The following is a 21,256-nucleotide window of genomic DNA, read 5'->3' as shown; positions in this document are numbered from 1 at the left end:
ACATTAATCTTATATTGCTGAGCTTTAGACTGAATCTTCCATGCTGATTAGATATTTAACACAAAACACTTGGAAATTACACTTCTTCTCAACTCATTGTATTTAGCCCGTGTCCCCTTTAATAGAGAACTAACAATATTTACCACATATTTATGTTAAAATCACAGACCCAAGAATTCATTCACAATTCCCTCTTTTATGCAATTACTATGTTTGTGGAAAACGCAGATGCCTCATTGAATGTGCACATTTAAAATGATGTGATTGTATTCACATCTGTACAATATTTAAAGCCATATAATACATATAAATAGAGTCCTCAAGCTACTATAAAATGCCTAACACCTGGCAGATGAGATAGCAGCTCATAGTAGTTTGAATACTGTATTTTAATTCACTTTTCTGAAGCAGTCAAGCTATGTAATTACTAAATCATAAACTTAAAAATATGACTGCATAAAACATTCCCCTTCAGATATATCTGACAGAACACACAGGTAATGTTTAAACACTTGTACTTCATGTCTTACGTCTTAACATACGCTTCCTTCATCTTCTTGATTACTCTTTTCTGTTTCTTTTTCATGCCCTCTTGCATTCTAATGCCAATTACCTAGCATCCCCTTGGTCTTTTAATTACTCTTCCATTCCCCAATATGTTTTCTCTCACTTTTCTTCATTTTGTTCTGACAATTTCATCCTGTACTTTCCACATTCCTTTGAGTATGCTTGATGGAAAATGAGTGCTTTGACTCTGTAATACTACCTGAGTCTAAATTGTGGTTGCATTTAATGAAGGAGCCAGGCCTCCATGTCATCTGGAGTGGCCATGTCAGATGGTCTCACACTGTGACTACAAGTAGATAGGAATTTTTTTGCATCTGCTCCAGTCTTAAGTGGGACGAATAAGAATGACAAACTGTTCTTGGGTATTTTCCACAGTCTCAACTGCATTTCTATACAACTCTTCCTGATACTTATAATTTTTTTTATACATAAGCAAAAGTAGAAGATAAAAAGATCAGCAACTTGGTAGGCAGGCTGAGGACAGGGATCTAAAGAAAAACGTGGCCTACAAGTTAATATGTGGAATTTTTAACAAACCTTTCTGGTAAAAAGCAGAAACATGGATGTTTCTAATTTAGCTCATTACAGGCAAATGAATAACCAAATTAATATTCTATACCAGGAGCGGTATAAAATATTCATCAAGATATGGTATTTCTGTGTTATTGTGTATCATACAATACACTCAGAGTATGGGTAGGTGTGCTAGATTCCAGGAACCCTACATAGTTGCTATTCATTCCTTGTGAGTGCTGTAGGGTGGACAGTGTGGTGTCCACTTAAACTCTTCACTGAACCATTTGTCCTAATGGAAAAGGTTTGTGGCTGTTGGAAAAATGCCAGGTTTTCAGAAATCACAGAATCACAGAATTGTCTAGGATGGAAGAGACCTCAAGATCATCGAGTCCAACCTCTGACCTAACATTAACAAGTCCTCCACTAAACCATATAGCTAAGTTCAATACCTAAATGTCTTTTAAAGACCTCCATGGATGGTGACTCCACCACTTCCCTGGGCATTCCAATGCCTCACAACCCTCTCAGTAAAGAAGCTCTTCCTAATAGCCAACCTAAAACGCCCCGGCGCAACTTTAGCCCGTTCCCCCTCATCCTGTCACCAGGCACGTGGGAGAATAGACCAACCCCCACCTCACTTCAGCCTCCTTTAATGTACTTATAAAGAGCAATAAGGTCGCCCTTGAGCCTCCTCTTCTCCAGGCTGAACAAACCCATCTCCCTCAGCCGCTCCTCATAGGACTTGTTCTCCAGACCCCTCACCAGCTTCGTCACCCTTCTCTGGACTCTTTCGAGCACCTCCATGTCCTTCTTGTAGCGAGGGGCCCAAAACTAAACACATTACTCAAGGTGTGGCCTCACCAGAGCTGAGTACAGGGGGACAATCACTTCCCTAGACCTGCAGGCCACACTGCCTCTTATGCAAGCCAGGCTGCTCTTGGCCTTCTTGGCCACCTGAGCACACTGCCGGCTCATATTCAGCCGGCTATCCACCAATACTCCCAGGTCCTTCTCCAACAGGCAGCTTTCCAACCGTTCCTCTCCCAGTCTGTAGCTCTGCTTGGGGTTATTGCGCCCCAGGTGCATGACCTGGCACTTGGCCTTGTTGAACTTCATGCAGTTGACCTCAGCCCATCGGTGCAGCCTTTCCAGATCCTCCTGCAGAGCCTTCCTGCCCTCGAGCAGATCGAGGCACACACCTAACTTGGTGTCATATGCAAACTTACTGAGGGTGCACGCGATGCCCTCATCCAGATCATCAATAAACATATTAAAGAGGACTGTCTCCAGTATCGAGCCCTGGGGAATGCCACTAGTGACTGGCCTCCAGCTGGATTTGACTCCATTTACCACGACTCTTTGGGCCCAGCTATCCAGCCAGTTTTTAACCCAATGAAGCGTATGCCAGTCCAAGCCACGAGCAGACAGTTCCTTGAGGAGAATACTGTGGGAAATGGTGTCAAAAGCCTCACTGAAGTCAAGGTAGACCACATCCACAGCCTTTCCCTCATCCACCAAATGCGTCATTTTATCATAGAAGGAGATCAGGTTCGTCAAGCAGGACTTGCCTTTCATAAACCCATGCTGACTGGGCCTGATCGCCTGCTTGCCCTGTGAGTGCCGCGTGATGACACTCAAGATAATCTGCTCCATGAGTTTCCCTGGCACTGAGGTCAAACTGACAGGCCTATAGTTTCCTGGGTCTGCCCACCGGCCCTTCTTGTAGATGGGCGTCATGTTTGCTAGCCGCCAGTTGACTGGAACCTCCCCCGATAGCCAGGACTGTTGATAAATGATGGAAAGCGTCTTGGCCAGCTCCACCGCCAGTTTTCTCAGTATCCTCGGGTGGATCCCATCCGGCCCCATTGACTTGCGTACATCCAAGTGCCGTTGCAGGTCACCAACCATTTCCTCATGGATAGAGAGAGCCACATTCTGCTCCCCATCCCCTTCCACCAGTTCAGGGTACTGGGTATCCAGAGAACAACTGGTTTTGCCGCTAAAGACTGAGGCAAAGAAGGCATTAAGCACCTCCATCTTTTCCTCATCTTTTGTAACTAAGTTCCCCCCCACATCCAGTAAAGGCTGGAGATTCTCCTTAGTCCTCCGTTTTGCACTGATGTATTTGTAAAAACATTTTTTGTTGTCTTTGATGGCAGTCGCCAGATTTAGCTCCAGATGAGCTTTGGCTTTTCTAATTTTGTCCCTGCACTGCCTCGCAACATCTTTACAGTCCTCCTGAGTGGCCTGCCCTCTTTTCCCAAAGATTGTAAACCCTCTTTTTTCTCCTAAGCTCAAGCCACAATTCTCTGTTCAGAGAGGCCGGTCTTCTTCCCTGACGGCTCGTCTTTGGGCACGTGGGGACAGACCACTCCTGCGCCATTAAGATTTCCCTCTTGAAGAGCACCCAGCCTTCCTGGACTCCTCTGCCCTTCAGAACTGCCTCCCAAGGGACTCTACCAACCAGTGTCCTAAACAGTTCAAAGTCGGCCCTCCAGAAGTCCAATACAGTGGTTTTACTGGTCCCCTTCCTGGCTTCTCCAAGAATGGAGAACTCTACCATTTCATGGTCATTCTGCCCAAGACAGTTTCCAACCACCACATCTCCCAGTCCTTCTCTGTTTGTGAAGAGAAGGTCTAGTGGGGCACCTCCCCAGGTAGGCTCACTAACCAGCTGCGTCAGGAAGCTATCTTCCACGCTCTCCAGAAACCTCCTAGACTGCTTTCTCTAGGCTGTGTTGTGCTTCCAGGATATATCTGGGAAGTTGAAGTCCCCCACAAGAACAAGCGCTGACGATTTTGCAGCCTTTGTCAGCTGCCTGTAGAACTCCTCATCAGTCTCTTCATCCTGGTTTGGCGGTCTATAACAGACCCCCACCAGGATGCTTCCCTTGTTGGCCTTCCCGCTGATCCTAACCCATAGGGACTCAACCTTATCATTCCCAGCCTCAAGTTCCGTGACATCAAAACTCTCTCTGATACAGAGAGCCACACCACCACCCCTTCCATGCTGCCTGTCCCTTCTGAAGAGCCTACAGCCAGACATTGCAGCACTCCACTCATGAGAGTGGTCCCACCACATTTCCGTGATGGCAACCAAGCCTGCCTGCCGCACGATGGCTTCCAGCTCCTCCTGTTTGTTACCCATGCTGCATGCATTAGTGTAGATGCACTTCAGCTGGGCCATTGCCTTCTCTCCCAGCCTTGCCATTGTTACCCCTGGCACAGCTCTAACAAGCCTTGTTTCAGCCCTGCCCCCTTTCTCACCTGGTTTAAAGCCCTCTCAATGAGCACCGCCAGCTCCTGGCCCAGGATCCGTTTTCCCCTTAGAGATAGGGACCCATCTGCGGCCATCAGGCTGGGTGCCGAGTAAAGCGCCCCATGGTCAAAAAAAAAAACAAAATTTCTGTGTTGGCACCAGCCTCTGAGCCACGTGTTTATCAGGTGGGCTTTCCATGTCCTCTCTGTACCCCTCCCTGCCACTGTAGGGATGGACAAAAACACAACCTGTACTCCTGCTCCATCCACTAACCGTCCCAGTCCCCTAAAGTCCCGTTTGATGGTCTTCAGGCTTCTCTCTTCAATGTCTTCACTGCCAGCCTGGACTATTAAAAGAGGATAATAGTCAGAGGGGCGAACCAGGCTGGGAAGCTTTCTGGCAATGTCCTTGACCCTGGCCCCAGGGAGGCAGCAGACTTCCCTACGGGTAGGGGCAGGCCAACGAATAGGGCCCTCTGTTCCCCTAAGGGAGTCACCCACAACAATCACCCTTCTTTCTGTCCTGGTGGAGGCAGTCCCGAGGCGTGGAGTCGACTTCCTTGCCCTAGGCATCCTCCTGGGTAGACTTTCCACCTCTTCCTCAGCTACCAGCCTCTCAAGCTCCAGGGCCTCAAACCTGTTGCGTAAGGGCACCTGGGAAGGTGGGGCCGGTGGGGGAGGGCATCGCCTGTGATGTCGAGCAGGGACCTGTTTCCATTTCTCCTCAACTCCTAGGTCCCCTCTCTCTGCCTGACAGCAACAGGGCATGGGGTCCACCCCCATTTGAGGTGTCTCACCCCAGTACCTGGCCTTCAGGCTGCACAGGGAGTCTATCTCCCGCTCACACTCTCTGATATCCCTCAACCTCTTGACCTCCTCCTTGAGTTCTGCCACGAGGTGGACCAGATCGTCCACTTGCTCGCACCGGGCAGCGGGCAGTCGGTCTGGGTGCGTACAGACTTCCTGGAGAGTGCACTGTGCCTGGTGTACACCATTGCAGCTGAGCTAGCCGTACACCGCTGTTAGAGGAGGTGTTCGTATGGGTGGGGAGGAGCGCTCTGCCCTTCTTGCTCACCCTGCCTGTGCTAACTGTCGCGCCACACCCTGTTTGCCCGTCTTGTTCGTCCTTGTCCTGACCCCGATAAAGGGCAGTTTATGAACAGCTGGGGAGGGGGCACAGCTGGCTCCGCCTACGCCCCCTTCTCGCCTCGTTCACCTCCCTTGCGAGGGCTGTCGGGTCCTGGCGGCTCCCTCGAGTGGGCTCGGTGCCAGAAAAATTAGCCCTGCCTGTCCAATCCGCCTCTCCACTGCAGAATGCATCTGCCCTGGAGCCGATCACCTCGGGGAGTGGCAAGTGAAACATTTTAGTCAAAATAAGTCAGCTTTGACATAACATCCACTGAGAAAGAAGGGAAACCATGTTAAGAATTTAAGAGCTTCATTTGGCATGTCAGCACAGGTACTTGACTATCACATTTTTGTACGTCTGAGGCTTTATTAATGCTTGACTCATTTCTCTTCCATATTTCTCTTCTCTGCCTATGAAAATTAACTCTATTGCACACGCACTCCTTAAGAAAGGGGGGGCAGGTCTCAAAAAGTTGAAAAGTTTCAGTATATAACTGTTTTGCATATAGCGTTTCTCATTGTTACAGGTAAGAGGTTCATCTGACTGCCTGAGGCTACCTTGTCAATGTAGAAATAATGATGCAATTCTTTATAATATTCCTAAAATATGAAAATTGAACTGTACTATAATGTTTGTCTAATATATGGAAAACCTTCCAGAATTCTTTCAGAAATGCATACCAATACTTTTTAGTAAGTTTTTCCAGTGACTAAGCATTGGGGAAAAAACATCTAAAACAAAACAAACAAAATAATTAAAAAACACACACACACACACACAAAAACAAACAAACAAAAAAAACACTGTACTGGCTGCGAGAAAATTGCATAGCTTAATTATATCTGCATAAAATTATCCCAGTGTTCCTTCAACTAAAAATGTTGCTTTTGGGCACTGAAGTATTGAAACTGTGTAGGGTACTGGGACAGAGCTTCTGGAAGCAGTCTATCAAACAAAGGACTCCACCTTTCTGTTGTCTGATTGGGTCAGACAGAATACATGCTATATAGAATTCTTCCTTTACATATGTTTTACAATTAAAAGTTGTTAGATGTCTGTCTGTTCAGGTATGCAAATACATCTATCTATCTATACACACACACACATAAGAGAAAACAACAGTACACTTACAACTTACTATTATAAGTAGCATATTCTAATAAAGTGGTTTGTAAAAGCTTTACCCTAAAAGATCCATGTTATTCCATAATGTGGATTATCACCCATTAAAATAATGAAATCAATCACAGAAACTACAGTGGAGTTTGTGTCTGTATTTGTGTATGTGCGTGATAGTTATAAAAGAAAGCATTCATTTATAAAAATGGGCCATTTGGGTGATTAAGCAGATGTGCTCTCTGCCCTGTATCAGGACAAATTTCTGAAATGAACAGTCATCTGCTTCTGCAGATGGAGAGCTCTGAGGGAGGATTAGCGCTTTCTCATTGCTCATTGTAAACAACCTCAGTCCCAGAGAAGCACAGAACAATCTCCAGTGACTATGATCATGGAGCAACTTACTATAAAATGAATGTCTCTGAGTGTATGGCCTATATGTGCGTGTGCAGAGTAACAATCTTAATGAGTTTCATACATACTAAACTTTAACAGAAACTTTCCATTATTTTATTTTGTAGGAAGCATGTAAAGATTACCACATGTAAAAAGGAGAAGAAAACCCCATGCAATTAGTCCAAAGAGCATTATGATACTGAGAAATAATGTAGTTCTTTAAATGATGGCAACTGACCTAGCAGTGGCAATAAACCTTATAATCACCAAGGTAGGAGGAAATGTGGTACAAACAAGAAATGATTAGCAATCTGCCATTTTACTGCCTGATCATTAGGGCACAGTTCACACCAGTCAGATACAGATAATGACAGATAAGTCACAAGTGATAAGATGTCAAAAGTTTGTCCAAAACAGGAACATAACTTTCCAAAATCATGCACAAAGTAGAAAAATGCTCTGTTTTGAAGAATGAAGACAGCATGTAAAGATTGAATTGCCAAAACAACTAAGTAAAACTGATACTCATTACACTGCTTTTTGGGACAAATTTATAGTGCACTTGCATAGTGAAAACAGTATTGCATACCTCAGAATAAAAGCCAGTGATTAAGAAACTCAAGGAGTTTGGAATGTTCTTGCTGTAAACTGTGGTGCTGGCTTCATTCCACTCACTGTGGATGCTTCACAACCAGCTGGGTTGAAAATTGCAAACAGTCAAAATTACTGTTGGATACCCTTTACCAGAATATACACACAGAAGTACAGGGCTAACATTTTTTTCTGAAAACCCTGGGGAATATGTTAACATTTTTGTAGCTGAGAAAAAAATGTACACCAGAAATAGTAAAAATCAAAATAATTGCTGAAGATTGTATCAACCTAACTTACCAAATTTATTTCAAGCTGGTAATTAGTACACAATGACGGAAGGAGACAATATACATTTTTATCTCTACATTCAGAAATTGATAAAGCTAGCAGACAAAATCTTACAACAGAACAGAACAAATAAAAAGACACAACAGAATCTTGAATTTAATATTTAAATTCAATATTTAAAAACCCTCTGCTTGAGGAGACTTTCCTTGCTCAACATTTTTCCCTGAACATATTTATCTCTTCAAAAAGATAAAGAAACAAATAAGTGGTAGCAAGCGTAAATATTATTTAAATAATCAAGCATAAATTTGGATAGCCTTCTAAAAATTCTAACAGAAAAAAAAAATAAAAATTAATGTTTATCCAGCAGTTTCAGAGTTATGACCACTAATGCTGCAAATGAAAGCAAATATAGCAGGCAGACATAATAAACTAGACATTTAAAGTGATACATTAATTTAAAACTAATTACCTGATAAAAGGTTCAGAACTACATATTTGAGTAGAGGCAAAATTCGTCATATGCTTGTACACTACAGCTGAATGCCACAAAACTATCATATAGGAAAATACACTTAACAAGAAGTTTCAGCATTATGAATATATTATTATTTTATTTTTTTAATAAAATAGCAATTGTTCTGTTTATGAAAGGCATTCTAAATACAGTGCTCTCTTTTGCAGGAAAACACAAAAGCTGCTAGAAGACTGATTAAAACAACTAGAAAAGTACTTTTCTTCAATAAAAAGTAGGAGGAAAATACAACACAAATAATCCTTCACTAGAATCCTTTGAGCAGCACAAGGCTGGTAGCACTTAGGAGACCATTTTGTTGACAAAGTTGAAACAAAGTGGAAAGGTGCTATCAGAACCTACAACCACACAACCACCTGGATAGGCAGCAGGTCTGAAGGCAGACTGTTGAACACTGCTAAATACATTCTCATCATTGTTTCTGCTAACACAAAGAGAGTAGGTAGCAGACCTCCTAGAGTAAGACTTTGTGAAGTGTAACATTTTCTAAGATCACATACAAGATAGGAAAATATTGAAAGTAATTACTGAACAATTTTATTTAAGTGTTTGAATAAAAATGATTCCAACCACCATAGCAGAATAAATCTTTGAACACAAACAGATATATACAAGCGTATGTTCTGTTTAAAATGCATCGTTTAAAACTATGCTTTCTTCAATACTGTATTCATGTACGACCTTGTTATACTTCTGAATTCTACCTTAAAATCACATCCAAAAGTTTATACAAAAGTGATTAAGCTTTCAAAAACACTTTGTGTTAGGCAACCTTTGTTTACTTTGAAATCAGTGATAAAAGTGAGTGCTTCCAACCAAATATGAATTAAGTAACTCCTACATGCTCTGAAAATCCTATCATAAGACCTGGGGCTTTAACAAAAGCCACAGGGCCTCACACATTTGCATAAGACTTGGGACATATCATCTCCATAAATACATATCTGTGCTATCCTCCCTTACCAGTCCCTGGATTTCCATTCTGACCTATGCATGCGGAGCATTTATTTCTTGTTTAATTATTCTTTTGATTTCAGGGCAGCCTTTATGTAGACCTTAGATAAAGGCAGAAACTAGCAGACCAGGGAGGAAAAAATGACTTGCATTCACATACAGTAAAATCAGGTTTATAAGATTATCTATTCTTCCCAGAAGAGTAAGGTCTAGAGACCTCTGTCAAGTTACAGGTCCATGCTGCACTAAGCCTTTCCACAAGCAGCCCATATTCTCTAGGCTGGGACTAGAAATATCCTCCAGCCTATAAGAAAACAATTACTTTCTACAGAACAGAAAGGAAATGGACCTGATAAGTATTTGGTTGAGGACAAAGGTTAGTAAGCAGCATTTGACAAATCAATAGCCTTTGACAACCTTTGTGAATACTAACATGAAATGGACACAAATTCAAAAGACATCTCTTAATATCATATTTTTTATCCTCTGATGATTGTCTAGTTTCCTCTGATAACTTGAGTAACTTCACTGGATTTAAACAAGGGTTAAATTTGGCCTTATGCATCCTCTGGCTTGCAGTGAGAATGACCCACCTTTTCTGGCATTTGCTATATTATATAGAGAAGCATTACTTTCTTCTCTTTTGGGAGTCTTTTGAACCTGTATAAAGTAGCTATTCCCAAGTGATTACTTCCTTTCTCAATTGATGCAACAAAAGATCATCACATAAAAAAAAGAGTCCCACAGTGATTTTTCTTTTGAACACACAGGCAATGCTGAAAACATAAATGCACGTGTGCAAAAGCTGTCATCTCTTGCCCCTTTCTGATACTTATTAGCTCCACAGGAAAGTAAAGGAAAAGGAGAGTATTAAAGCTCTCTACATCATCAAGGTGAATCACTCTTTTCACTTTTATTATTGTAAAGATGGCATTGATAACTGGAGAAAAGGAAGAACATACCTGCAGTTCTTCAAATTGCTGCAGTAATGTAAAGTCTAGAGGGAATTTCGAAGAAACAAACAAACAAAAACAATCCACTTACCAGTAAGTGAGAGTCTTTCAGACTTTTTCCCCTTCGTTTTCTTGTCTAGAAATCCTTTTTTTTTTTTTTTTTTCTTTGGTGACTTCTGCACATACATGCCTAGAACAAGGAGAATACCCATTAAATGTTTGGTTTACCAAGCACAGTTTTCTTAACATAAAACTTAATCTATGTATTACTCATGTCCAATCTCACATAGCTAGGGAAGTATAGACCATCTGACAGTCTCTCTTATTTTTATGCTAGTTGTTCACTGGAAAATTTTAGATTACATCTCATGTTTTTCAAAAGATACCCTCTACCTACAGTAATGTAACTACAGGAAGCAACTTAATACAAATAACTTCAGTGGCCTTTATTAGTAAGTTATTCACCCTTTATTGTTCAGTTACCACACCTCAGCAGGCCCCCAGTCTGACCTAGGTTCTGACACAGCCATCTACTGGCTTCAGGTACCCACTATGAATGCTTCTTGTGCATTTCAGTTAGCTGTTTAACTGTAAAATTCACAAGTAATCCCTGAAGCTGCAATGAGACCACCGGGCTTACTGTCTTCAATGAGCCGACACTTACAAAACCCCTAGTTCAGTCTCACTGCTCAAACCCCAAGCTCTATTTCTCTCTATTCAGCAGCCCGTAACAACAGGAAACGGGGAAGGGGATTCAATTTGCAGTGTTGTAGGCTTTGCAGTTTGGACACCTTCATCGGAAATGGATGTGGTCGGTCCACTCTCCCTCATACTGAGGAAATTCTTAAGCCCAGCTTTCTGCTGCTTGGATGGGTTTTCTAATCAATATACTATTTTACAAGAGCTGGGAAAACCTCTTTCCTTGCTATGTTTTGGGTTGAACTCAATGCTATTTGTCAGTGTTAGTTTTGGCTGGAGGATCACAAGGCCTAATAGATTAGTTCTTTCTGCAGATTTAAAGAGGTTTAAACTTTAGAAATTACAGTTTAAATGCCTATTTCTTACATGACCTTAAACATCTATCAGCTAGAGCTGTAAATTTTTGGAGCATGTGCAGCAATCTAGCTTTATTTACCAACTATACATAGACATTTCCAGACCAGAGCACCTCAGAATGCAGTGGGCTGAAACAGCCTGGAACCTAGACATTTCAATTTCATCAAATTCTTCATTATTTATCTGAGAAACACTCTGACATCAGAACCTATTTTTTAAGAAGTTCACTTTCCACAGTCATAGAATAAGGAATTTGAGCAACTGCATGCATTTCTGTGTTTTGAAAATTGGTGATGAATAAACATTACAAAAGAAGATTTCTCAAATATAATTATGGATAAATTAATTCAGCAAAATAGTAGCATGATTGGTATGACTGAGCAGATTGTTTTCTACCTTAAGAAAAGATGTGGATTTGTTTTATTCAGCTGAACTGCTAAAATTAAAATAATATTCAGCAGGTATTCCTCAGATTGACAAAGTTATCCAGGATTCTGATTCAAGATTAGAGTGAAAGAAAAAAAGAAAAAAGAAAAAAAAAGGCATTTCTAGTGCTAAGAAATATATGGATCAATTCCAAGAATTCTGGACATTTAAACCACATTCCTGATAAGCATTTAAGCATAGTAAAATGAGGCAGAATTAAACTATTCTTCAGATATAAAATTGAATAGTCAAAAGCGTTATCAACTTTACTTTTCTCACCAGTACATGGAGAAACTAAATGCCAGCGTTCTTCTAAAACTCAGATACACCTGTATTTGAGATGACAGCTCCGTTCTGGTGATTTTTTCAATTGTCATCCCCTGTCTAAACTGCTCTAGTGAAGAAGGTGACTGAGAAGTTTATGTTAAACAGCTGTTATGCCATCTGGCATCTTTGACTTCCATGACCCTTTTCAATCTGGATTTCAGCCTAGGTAAAATACAAAGACTACACTGGCTTAATTGGTCTATGATCTCCTCTTGGCAAAATACAGAGGTCGAGTTTCCATGCTGATTATTGTAGATTTGTCAGCAACCTTTGTTAACATGAACCATTAAGTTTTGTTGACTCATCTGCAGACACTGGCAAGGATGGCCAAAAATCAGTGTAGTGACTCTGTTCTCTCCTCTCCAGGAGGTCTCAAAGGGTGATGTTGGACAATTGCTCATCTGCCCAGAGGACTCTCATGAGCAGGTTTTTCCATCATTCCACTCTGTTGCCTTTCTTGTTCAATGTTTACATGAAGCTTCCCAGGGACAGAGCAAGACATTTGGGGCTGTCATTTCATCAAAGGAAATAAATGACATTTAGCTTTGTTCATTGTGCTTTTTCATCCGATGCAGATGGTCAAGTTGCCCCATCTCTCGGCACTTGACTAGTTTGGAGATGGCAGCAGGCAAATTGGTTTAAATTTGACTCATGCTACTTATTTATTTATAGGACAGCTATTAAGGAGTGTGGGAAAACAGAAGGTGAGGCTGGCTTGGAAGCTGGAAGACCATAGATGTATGTTAACAGTTCAGAAGAATTACTTGGCTCAGTTATTTAGAAAAGGCAGATCTCAAAACAGCAAGAGAACTGTTTGAAATGGGGAGAAATTGAACCAGTTTTTTAGTCTACAAGAAATACTTCGGTCCTTTAAGTGTGAACTTATCTATTTATCTTATTATTAGACTTATGCAATTCCAAAATACGTGTACCATACTAGGGTCAAAGTAGTAGCACAGGTTGGCACTTCGTTGTTGTTGATATAGACATATCTCAAGTTCACAAACCAGAAGCTTCATATAGTTATATCTGAGTCGTATCTTATCAGTTATTACTATCCAATTAAATTTTCCATTTATTTTGTAAAACCCACCTGCTGCTGGGTTTTAATTTTAATTATTTTTTTTAATGCAAGTATTACGACAACCTATTTGCTAATAGCAACCTAAAACCAAAGAAAATCTTCTTCATGTGACATCTGGAAAACAAAAATCAATAAAATAGTTTGAGGACTTGAATCTTACATTTGCTCAGACATAAAAGAGTATGCTTCCATGCTATTTTGATAATATAGCAGAGAAGAGTTCAATATGTTCATAATGAACCTTATATGTTATTATTGAACCTTATATGTTCAATATGTTCATATTGAACCTTATACCATTGCTTACTAATTTGCTAGTACACAGTTTAAAACATTTACAGTTACTTTAAGCAAATAATTAAACTTCAAAGCCTTCAGAAAGAAAACAAAGAAGGTTTCTAAGCCACCAATGGCATAACAAATACAAGAAATACAGCAAATCATACTGATGGTTTGAATACAGATGGTTTTCTTAGTGTTGACACACATGCACCACATAAATGAATGATTTCAGAGTTCTAATTACAGACTATTAAGAATTAAAATATCTTTATTTTTCTTTGGAAAAGTTCAAGTCTTCATCCTAGCATTAATATTCAAACTTGTATCAGTCCCTACTCAGGTGAACAGTACAGCATGGAAATTCATTTTTCAGCAGAATAGATGGTCAACTGCTCCACTGTTGCAAACCTGAATTACAGAAGTCTCATCTATGGAACAATTACATATTGAATTCATAACATGCTTTACATAGATTTTCAATATATAGCTAAACAAATTTAACTCCATTACAGTATTTATTAAAAACAAAACAAAACAAAACAAAAACAAAAAACACTTTCTGTAAGTACTGACATTCATTGCCAAATACAAAGAAAAGATACTCCTCTTTCTTTACAGAAAGACATAAGGCCACATATTTGCCTCATAGGTCCACACAGAAGCAGATGTTGCTGTTACATGAACGATAAAACTAAAACTAACAGGCTTGCAGAACAGAATAGAAGAAAAGGTGTATTCCCAGGAAAAGCAACGTGGAAAGGAGGCCTTGAATTATTATTAATGATTATATTACACCAAATGATTTGTTTATTTATGCTTATACTGGAAGTATTTGATTCTTGATGAATTGCACAGTTAAAAAAGTTGTTTGTATTTGTTCTGCTAAGACCTCCTTTTAGTTAATTGTAGTTTTGGCTTCATTTGAAAAATAGAAGAAAAACAGTAGATCAACACGATAGTAGCTACCACTTTCTCCCAGATATCTGTCTTCCTCCAAAGGAAGGTTTTAATGGGAGCTGCATCCTAGAAAGTCACACTTTTCTCAGGATTCACTGCTGGCTTAACAAATCTTTAACTTTGTTTACCTGACTTACAAGAAACAAAGACAAAACTTAGGAAAAAGAATTGGCCTGACGATCCTATTTTCTAGGATCATGGATAACCAAAATATGCAGTAAGTTAGTAGTTTTTAGTATTAAGAAACTGAAGAGAGCTTACCATTTCCTACTCATCATGTGGTTTCAGTTTTTCTCCCAAGACAAACTCTTTGTGTATAAACAAAGAAAAAAAAAGCATAATAATTTTTCACTTATTTTAACAAGATTTTTTTTACAAGTAGCGCAAAGAGGGTTAAGCATTAATAAACAATGTCCAACATTTTATGACTTAGGGACTTACTCAATTATTTTCCAGTTTTAAAAACTATTACTATCTGAATGCTCTACACTTCTTAGTATCATACTCCAGCATCTACACAAGAACATCGCCATTACAACAATAACATATTATTGGTTATATTCACATGGAAAATAGTTGTAAGTGTGCTCCTTCAACAAATCTGTGTTTTAACTGATGAAAGTACAGCAAAGGTTTCAACTTTTAAAAACAGATGTGTTAGCAATAGCATTCTTTTAATCACTTAAGAAACTGACATTTGAAAGTGGCTTTAAAATTAAATGATTACAGTAAACGTAACATCCTATCACTCAGGAGATCAGTCAGAACCTCAGCCCTGGCATCACACTAAAATGACTGGCTACCAAGCATCATGTCTCCAAAGACAGCCAGTAATGGAGTGTTTGTCTTAACACTTGACAGAGATTTAGTAAGAATGACTGGCAATGTGCATCTTTATATTCTGACAAAAGTCAGAAATACACACAAAGGTATTACTCTCATACTGAACATTATTCAGGCCATTTAGAAAGAGTATTTTTTGTCATATCGCCTTCACAATACATTTCTGGGCTGCCTAATTTTTAACCTACTTGGATAGGTGACAACTGCATCTACCATTGTCCAACAGCTTCTATTCCTAAAGCACAAAGAACAGTTCAAACTGATTTCTATTAATAATAAAGACTAAGGCATCCTTAAAAGAGAAGAGAGGAAGTGAATCCCCGCAAATGAAAGATATGCAGGATATATATTGAAAAGTATCTCCCAAACTGCAATTGCTTGCCATGAGTGCAATCTGATGCCACAGGTTTGCAGAAGAGTCAGATTGGCAGCCTACAAAACATCTGTAAAACATCTGTCAACTTGCAAACTGTATGCATAGAAAGTGGGGAGTGGGAAATTGAGCTAAATATATTGCAAATGGTTTGTTTTCCATTGTCTGCTATCTGCACCTGTATAAATTTTATGTAAATTTTATGTAAAAAAAAAAAAAAAAAAAAAAAAGTTACTTTATACACTGAGTACATCCAAAGGGCAATAGAATATATTTATAGTGTAGACCTTCACCTGGTTTCAAGGGCTAGTTTGGGAAAACAGTGCCAGTCACCAGACACACCACACAGCAACACCAGAGTGTCCCTGATTCATGATCCTGAATGAGTAATAGTGCATTTATATACATATGTAACCTCCTGCAAGGACTTTTGAGTGATATAGAAAAGGAGGGCTGTAAAACATAGTTCTAACAAAACATCTCTATTTGACCTTTGTAAAAACCATTCTTACCTTCTTTCAATCTTTAAGAGAATCTTTGAACAGACTGGCTACTTAGGTGCCAGACAGGTGTTTTGTTTGCCTCTTCCAATAAGTTCAATATCATACTGTTTTCATACAATTTAGTATTTAAACAAAACATACAAATCACTCAATACAAGCAAAACTTCTAGCAGTTAATCTGTACATCTACTTTCCATAAATATAGCAAAATATTACTAGAATATTAAAGACGAAATAGTTATAATGCCTAATTCTATAACCTTTTAAAAGATGTTAGCCTGGGTATGTTTAATATTTTGAGGCCAAAATCCAGTTGCCCGAGAACAGTCATCCAAAGTAATCCCTGTATTTCATTTTATGAGTTATCATACTATTTAAACATCATAAGCACAAAAACAACCAGTGTCCTGGTTTCAGTTAGCACAGAATTAATTTTCTTCCTAGTAGCTGGTGGAATGCTGTGTTTTGGCTTAGAATGAGAAGAGTGCTGATAACACCCCGATGCTTTAATTGTTGCAGAGCAGTGCTTATACTAAGCCAAGGACATCTCAGCCTTTGCTCTGTCCTGCCAACGGGCAGGCTGGGGGGGTGCAGTAAGAGCTGGGAGGGGACAGACCCAGGACAGGTGACCCGAACTAGCCAAAGGGGTATTCCATACCATCTGACGTCATGCTAAACAATATATAGGGGTGGCTAGCCGGGGGGAGGGGGCCGGACTGCTCGGGGTTAAGCTGGGCATCGGTCAGCGGGTGGTGAGCAATTGCATTGTGCATCACTTGTTTGTACATATTATTAGTAGTAGTACTATTATCATCATTGTATTATTATTATTATTATTATTATTATTATTTTCCTGTCTTATTAAACTGTCTTCATCTCAACTCACGAGCTTCACTTTCCATTTCTCTCCCCCGTCCCAGAGAGGGAGGGGGGAGGGTGAGCGAACGGCTGCGTGGTGTTTAGCTGCCAGCCGGGTTAAACCACGACAACCAGTTCCCTTAAATCTAGAATAAACACACACAAAAAAAATGGCTTGAAAAGACTTAGTATTTCCATTTCTGTATGCTGCCTTACAAATATTACCTTGAAACTCAAGACCTCTCCTGAAAACTGTCTTTTTCTTGATCAACCATAATATTAATACTGCTATTAATTAACCTTAATGTATTGCTCAGCACTTAAGACATTTCCACTAGCAAAAAGTAACCTTTTCTTCATCACAAATTACTACTACAAAGCAAAGGAGAGCTTATATCAGATATTTAAATCAGCAAATTGGCACAAGTTTTGCTTCTTTAGTAAAGGATTATATTAAATCTCTGAGGTTATGTTACCAAAACCTGACATAAAATAAGAGCTAAGAAAAAACACCCTTGACACTAAAAAAAAAAAAAAAAAAAAAAAAAAAAGTTTTTTCTTTCATTCCTAAAACGGTATTTCCTAACCTACACTACTCATAGATCAAATCTGGATTAGCTGTAGGTAAGATTTACATTTCCAAATTATAAATGTATAAGTCTGTTTGAGAGATTTGGATCCCTTGTTTAATTCAAGATTTGAAGTTAGCACTCCGGGAGTTCATGAAGTTTTCAGAGATAACCTAAAAGGGTTTGCTCAGTAACATCTCTGACGACCAGTTCACTAAAGATTGACTGTAAGAAAGCATTTCTTTCTAAGACTTGGCAGAGGTGGCATTAAAAATGGATTATGCAGTGCATTGAAAAGGACACTGAGCTATTTTGCCTGTATCAGAATAACCCTTCACTTGTCACTTGTACTATTTCCTCTTCGAAGCACAGCCAACACTTAGCAGGTAGCCTTCAAGTCTAGCTAGTCTTCAATTCTCATACCAGTAAGATACTAGTAAGAGTGAAGGGGCCAGAAGAACAATCTCTCTGGCTTCCACATGAGTTAATAATAATAATAATAATAATAATAATAATAATAATAATAATAATAATAATAATAATAATAATAATAATAATAATAATAAAAAGCCAGTGAATATGTGTTAGCTTTAGTGAATTGGATGCAATGACAAAAGAGCCCGACAACCCACTGTGGAAGCATAACGTAACATTTCTATTTTATAGAGTGCACTCTTCTGTTTTGTAATACACACAGGAGGCACATTCAGATCAGAAATGGAGGGCTTTTCCCTTCTGTGGTACTCCTTCCATACAGTTGCCATCTTCCCCTGGGACACAAGTAACAGTTAAAAAGGTGAGAGACACTCCCTTCAAAGCAATATTTGTGTCTGTACTGAGTTTATCAGTGGCCGAAGCTGTAGAATATATAATGTAAAAGCTCACACTTAAGTATGATAAAGTATGCAGTTTCTGTGGGCAATAAATAAAGACAGATTTTTCTTTTTTTCTTTCAAAGCATCTCAGCACCATTACAAAGATAGCAATCTGTTTTGAAACAGTCAAAAGACTTTACTGAGCTCTGCATGAGAAAAGGGGAAATAGCACAGAAATCCAGGTAGTGCAGTGAAATGCATTTAGCAGACATGTGAAGCCTATCCAGTATCATTGTCTGTTTTAACAAATTGCAAATTAGATACTCGAGATCAAGATGATCTAACCTGAAGATGTTTAGGGTGCTCCTAAGTATCTCACAGATCTGCTGCACCCCCCAGTACAGATTTCTTTATGACATACAATTTCTGGCACATAGGGAAAAGCTATTATTTTAGATAAATTCCATCACAACTAAAAGTATTCCACATTCCCCTGAAACACATCAGTAGGTCATTTAAGTGTAAATTACTGTAAACTGATGACAACACCACAATCACTGACAAAATATTCTCCAGATTTCCTGACAAGGGTGTTTTTAAGTCTAGTTGGGCACTAAGCAAGGCGCTCTTGTAAGTAAGGTACAAATCCCTACAATTCAGGAAAACTTGAGAGTTACAAGTGGTAATTTTGACAGAAGAAGAAAACATGGAGGTACAAGTGGTAACAGACAGATATTATTCCCGTGAAAAAATAAGAAAAGTTAACCAAGATATGGAATATTTTAGCAGATGAATTGCATAACACTTTATAGTATTTTATTACTCTTTTCCAGTGGTTATATAAATTTAATCCACAATATGTCAGTAATAATATTTTTCAAACGCGTAACTCACCAAAAAAAATTAAAATTTCATGAGTATTTGGAAGGATTGCCAGAGAAATATTAAGTAACTAAATAGTTTATGCTTATGGCACATGCATAAGATATTTAGGCCAACAAGCTTGTTCTGGTTTTGGCTCCTTCACAGTAGAATAGAGTAGTTCAGTTGGAAGGGACCAACAAACATCATCAAGCTGGTATGGTGCTGTGTTTTGGATTTAGGTTGAAAACAATGTTGATAACACGCTGATGTTTTAGTTGTTGCTGAACAGTGCTTACACTGAGTCAAAGACCCCTGCCAGCTTCTCAGGCACAATCTACTACCAAAAACCACAGGTATTTACCCGCTACAAATTTAGGTACAATCTATTTATCAGTCACACATTTCCACATGGCTTCAGGTCTCAACTTTGACAGACTTTTAGCCATGGACTTGCAAAGCGTCTAACCTGAAAAATGAAGTAATGCTACTTCACTCGTTTAAAAGAGAGAAGCAGGATTGATGCTTGTTATAGTTTTAAAACCAGTTTCCTCAAACTTTTTTGGAATTGCATTCTGTGCTTATTTTCCTTAGTAAGTCATGATTTATTGGCCAATTTTAGCCTAGTTTGAGAGAATGATAGAGGTATCGAACAGATGAAGTTTCTACATGCTCTGTGGAAAAACTGGTAGGAGTCTGAAAAACTGAAGTAGGGAACATACCCACATTAAACGGTTTTAATGTGAAAAGGCAAGTGTGATGTCCATACTTAGCTGTGTCTTCTGACAGAGCTGGTGACTGACCAACATGAATACATACACTTGTTAACCAGGAAACAACAGATGTGTTCTTTTAATTAAGGGACACAAGGACAAGCTGGAACTCCTGGCTGAAAAGGGATAGATACACAGCTGGAAGCATTCCAGAACAATAAACTTCAAAGGGAATAAAGGAAGAGCTGGAGTTACTGCAGTGGAAGTACAGGGATCAAGGCAAAATAGGCTTTCAATTACGGCTGATGAAAAAAAGTGTTTTCTGTTGCTTGATGCAATTTCTCATGTTGACTGTGATCCTAGACTTACTAATATTAAACGGTAGCTTCTGCAAACCTCTGCATTTTAAAGCTCCAGATCAGTAATTTAGGAGAGAGAGGATACTTCTTGCATCAACGGCATGCCAAGGCTACAAGAGCTTATAACATAAAGATCATTTCAAATACCTGCTGGGCTACTGAGGTGTGACATAAGCTTTCCTGTGTATTCTAAGATAATTGTACAGTGAAAGCAAAAATGGATTCACTGCTAATCTCAGGACTCCAGCAGACAACTCAGATTTTCTACCTACTGATATTTAGATATGGATCAGATATAAACAACTGCAAACTAGGATAAAATATGGGAAAAAAAAAAAAAAAAGTCAGAACAAGTTTCTCACTTTAACTGACAGGTAATCCTATCGTTCCTTGCATTTTGGAGTGTTCCCCCCATCTGAGAAAACCAAATGAAATTTAATAAAGCAGATTTCTCTACATTACAGTAAAAGAAACTGTAAACCTACATGCAAATTGTAAACCTAAATTACAGTAAAAGAAACAAGAAGGAAGAGACATGCCCCTTTTGCCAAAATCACTACAAAAAATCTATACATTCTTCTACTAGGATGGAATTCCCAACATATGTAGGGAAGTGATATTTCATATTGGCAAGATCTCCAAGGGTAAACACAATTTTCATTTGCACATCTCAAATTTTGCCTTAACTAACAAGAATCACAAAAGTACAAAAACTAGGGCTCAGTTTTCTTCTAGAATATTTTTTCAGTTCTCTAATCAAATCAGTAATGAATGTTTAAAAAACAAAACAACAACAACAAAAAAAAGCAACATATACTCTACTTGTATGTTGGCGAGTTTATGCTGTAGGAGCTACTCTAGGAATACAGTTTTCTACCACTGTACATTTAACTTTAACACAGACTCAACACAGACATTTCCCCT

At 39.1% G+C, this 21,256-nt stretch overlaps 1 long non-coding RNA gene across 2 annotated transcripts in view; it reads right to left on the bottom strand.

Moving 5' to 3' along the window:
* The window catches only part of LOC311435582, a 135,179-nt gene that overhangs the window by 49,526 nt on the left and 64,397 nt on the right, over positions 1-21,256 (bottom strand). The window contains exons 7-8 of one of the 2 annotated variants that reach the window (XR_014692221.1): positions 10,398-10,496; positions 7,572-7,677 (exon numbers count right to left, since the gene is read on the bottom strand). This is a non-coding gene — a long non-coding RNA (uncharacterized lncRNA). Of the gene's footprint in view, positions 1-7,571; positions 7,678-10,397; positions 10,497-21,256 lie in introns of those variants that run through there. The other variant, XR_014692220.1, reaches the window with a different exon arrangement.

This window comes from Aythya ferina (genome assembly GCF_964211825.1).
Source record: "Aythya ferina genome assembly, chromosome: 4".
NCBI lineage: Eukaryota > Metazoa > Chordata > Aves > Anseriformes > Anatidae > Aythya > Aythya ferina.
This window is presented reverse-complemented; position numbering and strand designations above follow the sequence as displayed.